This window comes from Rhodnius prolixus, unplaced genomic scaffold (assembly GCF_049639745.1).
Source record: "Rhodnius prolixus isolate KJV_2025 unplaced genomic scaffold, Rpr scaffold_2, whole genome shotgun sequence".
Taxonomy (NCBI): Eukaryota; Metazoa; Arthropoda; class Insecta; order Hemiptera; family Reduviidae; genus Rhodnius; species Rhodnius prolixus.
Genome location: NW_027411592.1, coordinates 16,124,045 through 16,135,592, shown reverse-complemented (window position 1 = coordinate 16,135,592; position 11,548 = coordinate 16,124,045). Strand labels below are relative to the sequence as shown.

Sequence of the window (11,548 nt, the reverse complement as noted above, 5' to 3'; positions counted from 1 at the left end):
AGTATTATTCTAAAACAATCATAAAATAATTAAATAAAATATTGTTTAATTAAAGTTTACTGCAAGACCCTCTCTGAGATTTCTTTTAGTCTTTGAAAAGAGAATATTGTTTTCAATTAGTCAAACCTTATCGCTATGTACTATACAGAAAATACATTCCTACAAAAACATAACTTGTTGCAACCAAGTATACGGTTTAAATTTATTTCCGGCATATAAACGTCCTACAAAACTGCGTTCAAGGTTGTTACGTCTGACAACTAAGCAAGATAACAATAATGGGACTTTTACATCATGTAATAAACATTTATTTGTTTAACAAATTGTCTGCTTATCACCTCGTACCTTGTTAGTTTTTTCTATTGTTGATGCCTGACCTCTGTAACGGAGCTTATTTATTTATTGTCAATCTTCCTCTTACTGTTCACTGTTTCGTTCTAACAGGAATTCCGAGGAGAGCAAGTTATCTTCTGCATTGTAATTGACAGTCGGGTTTGAGGATAGTTTATCAAATGTCTATCTATTTATATTCTTTCATTATTTAATAAAGGAAATTCATCTTCAAAGTCTTGCCAGCATTAAAACAAGGAAACCCAACTACAAACTACTAAAATAGATGTTTTTAATATAGTTCTTCGAAGCACTCGTAAGGAATAAATATTTTTGTTTTTCCTTCATACTAAATGTATGAAGTAAAAAAATAAATTAATTAATGTGATTGTCTATCTTTTCAGACAGCCTTTTCGGCTAACCACTAATCAGAAGTCATGAACGAAGGCTAATATATTTTACTTAAATTCTCACATTAACCAATAAATTAAATCCAAGCTTTAGATCAATGCCAGTACCGCAATGCAGCTGAACTTTGCGGACCTAAAATGCAGAAACTATTGTCGAGATTCATGGGAAAGGCCTGTTAATAATCTTGCGTTGTGTTTAAATGAGCAAACTCAAGACGTGCAATGTGAAAGTAGCCAAATCTCTGAGAACTCAAACCAGTTTTGGCCAATTTCTTCTTCTGGTTCATATGCTATCCAAAGAGTCAAGAAACTCACGGTGAAGCTGGGAAGATCTTATAAGCTGTGTAAAAGCATTCTCATAACTATGATGCGATCTCGTTTTTTCTTTTGTTACATAAACTAATCTCAAAAACTTTCTTCAGCAGACCATCTCACTCATAAAATCAAACAAAAATTAATAAAATATGGTTTGAACATTCGAATGATTCTGTTACTTCATCACTTTCTCTTACAACTACAAACTTTAAAAAAATTATATTAATTCTCCCTAGTCATGTAGTTTGCGATGCTACCCATACCTCTCTCTCAGAACATTAAAGAGCTCTCTCTATTAAGCGAATTTCTAGAATGTAGAATTAAAATTTGACATTTCCTACCATAACTCTAAAGCAAGGATTCTTCATTGTAACATTCTTACAACGGAAGCTCTTCACCCAATTTAACCGCATATTTTGCTAGAATATCGACATCTTCTTTTTCTAGGATTCTATTGTAGCACGCCTTAATTAAACATATTCAATTTTGAGTCATTCAAAGCTGTCACAGAAATGGATTAGCCTCCTCTCCTGGGATTTTGGTACCCTGCCTAAAAAGCACCTCAGCCTAAAAAACTTGAACTAACTTATATTTCATCTCAAACATTCGTAGTATCTATTAGCGGAGGCGTTAATCGATGTAATAATTTGGGAATAATGTGCCCAGCTCTACCCATAACCATACAGACGCGCGCACACACACTCTGTTTTTTACAGAGAAGATAAAATACTTCCTACATCGCCTACAAATTTTAGAAAATCGGGCTTGTAACTTTGATCACCGTTTACCTCAGACTGTTGACCATCTTCTTTGGTTCTGCAGAGATTTAGAAAGTTAATGATCATCTTATCCGGAGTCAGGGTTTCCACAAGGAAGCGAAAATGGGCACTTTTAAGCAATAAGCAGCCCCATGGTGCCTCCTCTCCTTGTAGAAATCAGCTCACATCAGCCCTTTATCATTCAGAAAACGTCAGGTCAGAAGCAAATGGAAGACTTAGACTCCCTTCCAGGTCTTCCAGCGATTCGTTTGCGATCATAATGCGCGCATTCTCCAGGAAGTTAGAGCGCATCTTGTCTACTCTTTTGACCCTACATCTAGATTGCAGCCTTCGTAGTTGCTTCCTCAAAAAATCAATACCCTAATCTTTCTTTCTGTTAAGGAGGTTTAGTTGAGTTGTTTTTTTTTTAGTTTTATCCAAAAAAATTCTTGGAGAAGCTCGTCTCGGTCATACCTATACCTTACAGGAGAATGCTTTCGTGTTAGCCATTCTTCAATGTCCCATCTGCCACATGAAAGCGTACACACAAAGAGATTTCACTACCACCTAGGCATCATTTGTTCTAGAGTGATTTTTATAAACATTTGAAGAGGTTTTCGGGGTAAACAAATCCATTATCTTGATAACAAAGGCAATGAGTAAATGTAGATTTGAAAATGTGGTTTAAGTCTGAAAGGCTCGATAATATCTTTGATTTGTATGTTTATTGTATAACCCTGACCAGTTTTGGATTTTCATTTCTCATCAGAAGTACAATAATCAGTTTGGTGTCAAGATTTTGACTTCATTTACGTTACCGTCTCGCACGTCACTTGCTGACTGATATTTTTCAGTATTTTGAAGTGTACTCTAATTCTGGCACCTAAGATTTTATGTGTTAACTTCAGATCTACAACTTTATCCTAGAAAACTCTATTTAGAGTAAATCTGGATATTGAGGCGAGTGATTTCTGCAGAAAGGCTATTTTTATTTTGTAATATACATCCTCTATCCCTTGGGATTTGTTGTTAGGATTTGAATGAGTCGCTATTATAGACCACCTCCTTACTTAACAGATTGTTCACTTTGTCCAAAATGGCTCTTAGGCTATTCAGTAAACTTCATAAACATTTCATTCGCACAGAGCGATGTCTTCTTCTTTCATCATATTTCTAGAAAACTTCGTATAAGACTGACGTTGTTAGGTATTAGGGTAAGGCTTGGCAGTAATGTTCCAGTCCTTTGCAGTTTACGGTAACATAATATTACTGAAGGTTGTCTCGCTTCTTAGAAAACTGGGAAGTTAGTAACCTGAGAATAGAAGTAAGGCAAAGTCCTGGGAGTGTCCACACCAAATTTTTCTAAACGGGAATGAGATAATAAAAAACAGTTCAAAAGGAATAGCGTCATAATAGGCCAATAAAACACCAGTTTAATAGGCCATGTGTAGTGAGTTGCAATTCATTGACAGGCAGACTATTAGTTTAGCGATGTGAAGATGCATGCGACCCACAGGAGCAGTGCACTTTAGGGGGAGTGTCTGCTACAGAAACGTCTGGTATATTGGAGGGGGTACGGGTTGTATCGCGCGCTCAACGGGCGCTTCTACAACTCCACTGTGTACAACTCGAAGGTACTTTAACTTCAGTCTCGTGTCAACATCAGTGGTGTGTACGAGCCAGCTGTTGCATTTTGCCAACCAACGCACGATACGAGTTTTGTCACGTGTTTTGTCCACGAATAGATAACAGAACGGCTCGAGGCGCAGGAACTTGTACAGCTGAAGCTGCTGCCAAAACTGCCTCCAGATTCAAGGTATTATTATTTATATGTATATATAAAACCACCCTTTAGTGATAAGATAACGATAAGATTGTCGGTCAGCCAGTGAAATTATACAATTGTTTATTAGATGAATTATTTTATAATCCCAACTTTCATTCTGAAAATGCTTTATTAAATAAATAAATAATTAAAAAAAATTAAAAGTTACACCTTCTAAGAGCTCAAATAGGATGTGTTGATTGCATTCTAGATGAGATTTCCCAAAATTCAGTTTTAACCATATGTTCTTGATACACACGATAAGGTGATCTTTTCATTATATGAATGTTTTAGTAACTCGCTGTCGAGTTAAGTATCAATTATGGTACTATATTTTGCATAAATTGCCTAAAATATCCAATATTTTTGAATCACTTTCAACGAAATGATTGTGTTTTTCACGTTTACACGTGTATCCAAATTTGGCTGAATGATTTTTCATTTAATAATATATTTTATTTGATCGGGCGTTGTATATTTTTTACGACCCTTAAATGTTTTTCTTTATCACACTATTGAATAGTAATTTGACTTCAAGGAAAATTATTACACTTTCATAAATAATTAGTATTTAATAAATTAAACTGTAACACCATTTTTGGAATGAAATGTTAGCATTTTAGTTAAACCAAATGCAGTATCTGTGGTTGGTCCTAAACAGATATAATGAAAAATCCGAATATGAGCAATATCAAATTAATTATCTCTTTCAAAATCGAGTTCAGCATGATTTAAATCCCCAATTTTAAAATGCATATTCTCCTTTATAACCATTACAAACTATAATTTTATCTAAGTTACTCTCAAGAGTAAAAGCTTTCATCTTTGTGAAGTATAGATGCTCTTCCAAGATTAGGAGTTAGGGTGGAAAATAATAGATCAATCAAGTGAGCTTCTACATTTTCATGAGGGACATGTCTTTCCCTAATCCATTTTTTCCTTTAACCAAAATTGTTTGTAGAACTTGTAAAATACTAAACTTGAAGCTTGAATTTTTGTACAATGATGTATTTTTCGTATTACATTAAAAGGAAATATTTATTAATTTTAATTATTACATTTTTTTATAAATCACAATTCAGAGCTAAAAATTTTTTTGGTTTTATTTAGAGTATCTTTTTTAATGTTTCCTTACAATTTGATTGTAAGAAATTAATACTTCAACAGCCTCCAGATCTTGCTACTAAGTCATCTTTCAATATAATTGTTGCATTAGATACCAATTGCCAATTTTTAATCTCGGCTGTTCCTAAAGACAAAAGTCTGGCAGTTTGACTTAGAGTAGCTATAAAGAGTAGGTATGTGGAGTTGGTTTTGTGTTCCCTTAGAGGTACAGGCTACACTCAAGAGAAAAATAAAAACGAATCGACCTTCTGGAATTTTTTTAAAAACCCTGCTTGTAGTTATCAGAATAATGGTAAAAAAAGTGACTAAAATTTAGCTTGTAAAATGCAGAAATCAAAAATTTAAAAATACAATCTAACGTGATGCACGTGTGTCTCGTCTCTTCCACATATTTTTTATTATCATCAGAGGTCTTTAAGCGATTGGACACTTCATTTTGCACTGCTGGTCTCCAGAGTGAAGATACAGCATTGTACTTCACAGATTGAACTTTTCCTCTTCAACAACCTCCTTTCGTTGCTTTCTCTTTTTCTTCTTTCTTTAGGCTGATGTACGATGAGTTCTTTCTCATGAAAAATCCAAGCATCTTCCTCCATGACTCGATAGATTAAGATAGCGATCCCTAGCTTTTTCTTTCAGCAGTCCCTGAAGAACTTAAACAATTGTCAAAGATATCCAATCTCATACAACTACCGAATACTGCAATTTTTACCAAGTTTTAGACGTTACTTATTACATATATGAGGTAAATATTAAATTGTCTTAATGGGTCACTTTGAGAGAAGCTTTAACATTGCAGTTTCTTGAACTATCTTTTCGTGGTAGGGCGTCATATGTCTGTATGAATCCGTAGACGAGAATCAGTGAACGAAGATCAAAGAAAATCGGACAGAATACTTTATCAAAATTGCCCTTCAGTTTGAGTCGAAATCTGACTACTATGGAGTTAAGACTTTTGTCTTTTTAGATAATCTCTTCACCCACAGATCTCTCGCTAAAAAGTTTTGTTTTGCATTCAGAGAACTCTAAACATAATTTTTCACTAGGAGTGAGTAAAAGATAATTAAATTATTTCTTGCAAACAAGAATAGTTATTAGACGAGAAAAATCTAAGTAAACAATGCAGTATTGATGTATAATGCATTCCAGAAAACCGATACACCCTCAGACAAACTACGGGTCAGCCAAGACGCAATATATTTATATATATACATATATCTATCTACCTTCAATCTATACATATATATCCAATTGTTTGCAATCAAAACAGTGCTCCTAATTAACAATTTAAGGGTTACAAATTCTAGCTTTTATTTTATGAATACCTAATTAATTTATGTTTATATTGTATTAAAATAGTATTAAATTCTAGGAGGGACTGTGCCAATAAAAAAGTAAAGTAATACCTATTTTCTCAGGTCGGCTTTACGTCCAACTACCAAATTAGGTGTCGTGAACAGAGGCGATTAGCAAACATACTTTACTGTAAATTTCTTTTATTAACCTATAAATAAAATCTAACGCCTAGATCGGGAGTTGAACCCAGTACCAAATACATATCAGCTTTATAGGTCTCGCCTCTAATCGCTCGGCTACCGTGGCGCGGGTGTGTGCCAATAAATGTATAGACATATCTTAAATATATTTGGAACCAAGTACCGCAGTGTCTGAAGTATTAAGGCGAAAATTGTAAAACTGAGTTGTGTCGCTGTACTGGGTTTGATTCTTAGCCTAGGCCTTGGGTTTTATTTAATGTAATGATGTATTTAATAAAATTTATAGTGAAGTATGTTTGCCATTCGCCTCCATCTATGAGTACAGTAGTTGGACGTAACACCCAGCTAGAAAAAATAGCCGTTACTTTACTAAATTTAGAACCTGATGCACATAAGTAATAAAAGGGGAAGTCTGACGAGCACTTAATTACGAACGTAATTAAATGTATATTTTTTCTCTGTGAATCATTTGTACGTTAAACAAGTAAAAACTCTAGTATGCAGAATGTAAAGTGGAGTGAATTATGAGGTGTGCTAGTCGGCCGGCAATACAAGGTAAAGGTCCCATCGTGTGGGTGTAGATTTCCTCTGCCATCTAGATAGTAGACACTATAACAAAATGACAAGTATTATAAAAAAACTAATCCTTGGCGCGCTCATATTCATGTATGTGTGTAGCCAAAACAAAGAACATGTTTGAACTGGTCAAAAGTATTAAAAAATATTGAACCAGATGTTCAATTGTGGTGTCTAGTTTTCTTTTGATTTATTTTAGTACATATTTATTAATTAAAAAAGCTATTATTTCATTAACAGTGGAATATGGAATTTAGTTTAGTAGATGATAATATGAATCAATATTAAATAAATGTGCTGTTATGAATAAAAAATATCTGTATTTATCCAGTTTTCGTAGCTCTAAGTAAAGTAAAGTAATGCCTATTTTTTCAGACGCGCTTTAAGTCCAACTACCAAATTAGAGGTCTTGGACGGAGACGACTAGCAAACATACTTTACAATAAATTTCTCATAAAAACCATTTAATAAAATGCGATGCTCAAACCACTACTATAACACTATACTTCTTATATTTTGGCGACTCTAACCACTTTGCCAACTTGGAACCTCGTAGCTAACCTTTAGGTAGTGCTATCTATTAAGTCATTTAGAAGTGGTATTTCTAATACAAACAGTGCTTTGTTTTGGAAGATTGTACTTTGCAGAATGACAGACTTCCATCCAGTTGGACAGACTGTGAAAGGGGTAAAAATTGTTGTGTAGAACATTGCGGTTTAAGCTGCCTAAGGGTTAGATAGGTATGTCTTAATTATTTATCTTATGCAGGGTGTCCATGTTTCTCTGGTGTTGAGATGAACACTGAGATATTTTGACTTTTCTGAACGTCCTTCCATTTTATGTCATTGTTGTAGATTTTTAAAGGTCTAGCGCTTTTTACGTTCTGCGTCAAGATTGTTATTTGTACCTTCTGTTCGTTTCCACTTCCATTTAAGAAACCAGCCTTTTACTGTGTACATTCGTAAGATATCTATGAATTCAGTAAGATTTTGATCTCTAGAAAGAAGTAGAGTGATTTCTGCATAAGTTGCAAGAACAAAAGAGTCAAATGAAGAATGAGATTTTTTTGAGGTATCTTGAGGAATTTGTTTGGCAACCAAAACTCAAGATTCTTAAAAAATAATATCTCATCGAGGACTGCTCAAGAACTATTACAATCTTATTTCAAATGGCGGATATTAAATATCTGGTGTTGACACTCATATAACTTACTCTTTAGCCAATTATTAATATTCTAATTGTAATTTTTTTTTTTTTTTCAAGATTTTGAAACCTAATAGAAGAAGCTATTAGGTTTTGTAGATAGCTGAAATTATCTTAGTAAAAACCACATTGTTTTATTTCTTATGTTAAAAAATGTTATTTATTCAATTTTAAGGTAGACATTATCTTAAAACATACAATGACAATAAACTACTAGGGAAAGCAGTTTTCTGAAGAATACACAAACAAACATCGAAAATATACGAATATATCAGTAAAAGAGATTATTATAAAGGCGATTCTCATTCAAGTTTATTGAAAAGAACGAACTCAAAATAAAAAAATAAAAAACAAAATTTACTATAAAATCGCATTTTGAGAAGTAATTGTCATCAATTTCAGAATTCTAGAATTGATTTAGGTGACTCGTTAAATGCTTTAGAGCCCCTGAAATAACTAACAACTTCTTTAATAATGCCGCACATTTCTCAATTCCTTGAATCCGTCATTCGCTCATATGAATAGATACTGCAAATAATGTGTGCAATTTGATTTCTTTGAAGCATACTGAATACATTCTCGATCCACTAGTGCAGTACATATTCAAAAACTAGATGCCCCAAAGAAGATGATATTGACTTGTGTGATCATAATATATGAAACATTAAACTCTATCCGGAACAGATTAAGAAAACAGGTGTTAGTGAACTTAACCTGAGCAATATCACATCCGACCAGCCCAGTCGATGTGGTCTGTCTAATGACGCAATGAGTTAATTTTGGGAAATGAGACACTTGTAACTGTGAATAGAGATTGAATTGAGCGTTGTCATCAGTCATTAGTTCTATTTAATACTTCGCCTGGAAATAGTCCAGAGTCTTAGTTTTTTTGCGCAGTAAAAACTAAATTATATCATTATGTTAATAACATTATATGTAAAGTGAATAATCAGTAACTAATTGGTTGAAATCAGCCAATTGGAGGTGCCAGTTTACTGATTTGGAATTTCAAGTTTGTGATTTTCTCAAAATTGACTTCAATTTTCTTTAAACGGCGAACAATCACAGCTCACTCCTTGAACAATCATCTGGTCTATTTTTGATTAAAACTTGTTTTTACACTTTTCATTTTATTAGAATAGTGTTGTGGAGGAGCGATGAAAAGTCCTTTCTTTTGATCTATTTTGGGTATGATTAGTATTCTAATCAAGCCTCATGCCCCTCTAAAGCCTCTCGAGGCTCGTGTAACCCCCTCAAAGAAGAGTAACGATGACAACAGTCGCAGTTCAGAGCATCATTTAATACCTTTTGTGAAAAACCAATTTTTATGACGCGTTAGACAAGCTAGGTTGTCGCGCTCATGTCCAGTCTATGTTTGTTTCATAATAATGTAATTTGCCTCTTTGAAAGTGTAAAATAGAATTTAATAAACACAATCAAATAACTCTACTTTCTCAGAGTGTAGAATAGGAAAAGTAGGGAAAATGTGCGCAGAATACTCAGAAATTCTAACGAAAGTCCAATGAAAATACGGAAATTCTGGCAAAGGTAGACTATTTATAAAAGTATTGCTTATTTTTATTTAAAAAAGCGTTTACAAATATAAATATTTAGAAGAAACTAGTTTTAAATAATCAATAAAAGTCAATTTCAATAAACCATATCATTCTATTTAATGAAATTACATCCTGCTGGCAAAAAAAAAGTGCATTAAACTAGAAGTTAGTAAACTTATCGATGTTTAGATGAAAACACAACTGAACAACAAAATTCAAGTTGTTAGTTTGAATTCAATCTCTAAAAAAGAAAAAAGGTCCAACAAATCTTTGAAATGATTGTAAATAGCAACACAATTTAATTACGGGGAGCAATTTTATATTTAAAGATTTAAGTTTACGTATTTTGTTGGGAACGTTTTTAAAATACGTTATTTTGTACAGGAAGTGTGTAATCATAAATTACTAAATCTACTGCAACCTAAAATATCGGTGGTTCATTACATTTTGTATTCTTTTCATATTTATGACAAAAGACAATTCAGTTTTTCATTTTAGGACTTCCCTTTTACCGTTAACTCTTATAGATAGTTTTTATGTAGACATTTAATATTAATTTTGAAAATCTGAAGAATTATGGCGACTTTAAGTGCCAGTGTGGTTGATCATGATTATTACAGTCGTTAATAAGCTGTACATGAGAGTGAATTGTAGTGTTGTGCTAGAATTTGGCCAATGAGTTTGCTAAATCCAAACTGTGTTGCACATACGAGTTATGGTCCCTTTGTGTATGTATTGGAAGTGCTACTGTACATTGTGAGTCCTGTTAGACGGGAATTTACCGACAGTGCACCTAAGCTTTTACTGATTGGCTACTCTGTTTCCCAAAATGGAATGAATACTTATGAGTGGCTTAGGAATAGTTTATTAATTTAAACGTTCTAGGCAAAAGTAGTTATTAATAAAGATGATTCTGCAATCAAATCTTACTAAAGAAATAACGTTATCTTTGCAATGTTGGATCCCAGCAGGAGGCCGCCAGCTAGTAAGTTTTTAATCTAATCGATCGACCTCGGAAAAAACCCATATTACTCAATGGATTTCTCATTTTTTCATAGTTTTTCGGAAACGCCTCAAAAGTTTTTTTTTTAAAGATCTTATCACAATGCGCAGACTACTTATATGTTTGTTTAGAAGAGTTTTCCGGACAAACTCATTAAAGTGGTGTCTGGTGGAAAAGTGAAGTTTAAATATACCTTGAAAAGTAGGGATGAGCCATTTTATGAGCAGATACAACTTGAGAATTGTGAGCAGGCGTTGTGCAAAAACATGGAATGATTTTTTTTGCTATCACTGAAAATCTATTTAGTCAATTGGCACTTTTGGTCGAACAGTTTTATTTAAAATTTGAATTTTACGTTCATATCTAGTGTCCTTTTAATATTTGCGCAGGAAATGCGAACAAATATTTCTTAGAAATGACAGTTTACAGGGGTGCTAATAACCTCCCGACGCCTCCTTCCTGGAAAATGAAGTTTTGTTCTGTTGCACTCTGGGAAGTCAGACACAGGGAAGTTCTATTTAAAGAAGTGCCGGTGGAACAGAGTGGATTAAAATAAATAGATATTAAGATGGGATGGCCATTAAATAAGGTTGCGGGTTACTGCAAGCAGCCAAGAAGGTCATGCAGTATGTGCCTATTGGAACACGTGGTCAAGGAAGACCGAGAGAGCGGATGCATAGACCAAGTGTATCGTGATGCTGGAAAAGCTGGAATATCTGATTGGAGAACGAAGGCACAGGACAGGGAAGGCTGGAGGAAATTCCTGGTGAAGGCCTGAGCTCGGTTTGAGCTTTAGCGCTGGATACGTGTGAATGAATACTTGGAACTACCCAAATCCTCTCCAAAAAGATGCTCGTAAATTGTACCACTCTAAAAAGAATGTTTCTAACAAAAGTGATAGACCTAAATTTATAATCGTAAGATAAAAAAAAAAAAAAATAGCAGGAGCAG

The 11,548-nt window shown here is 33.7% G+C and overlaps 1 protein-coding gene across 2 annotated transcripts in view; it reads left to right on the top strand.

The window, feature by feature from the left end:
- The first annotated feature begins 3,394 nt into the window (after window positions 1-3,394).
- The window catches only part of LOC141449115 (inward rectifier potassium channel 2-like), a 128,506-nt gene continuing 120,352 nt past the window's right edge, over window positions 3,395-11,548 (top strand). The window contains exon 1 of one of the 2 annotated variants that reach the window (XM_074118202.1): window positions 3,395-3,629. The gene's annotated coding sequence lies outside the window, so the exon portion shown is untranslated. The remainder of the gene's footprint in view (window positions 3,630-11,548) is intronic. The other variant, XM_074118201.1, reaches the window with a different exon arrangement.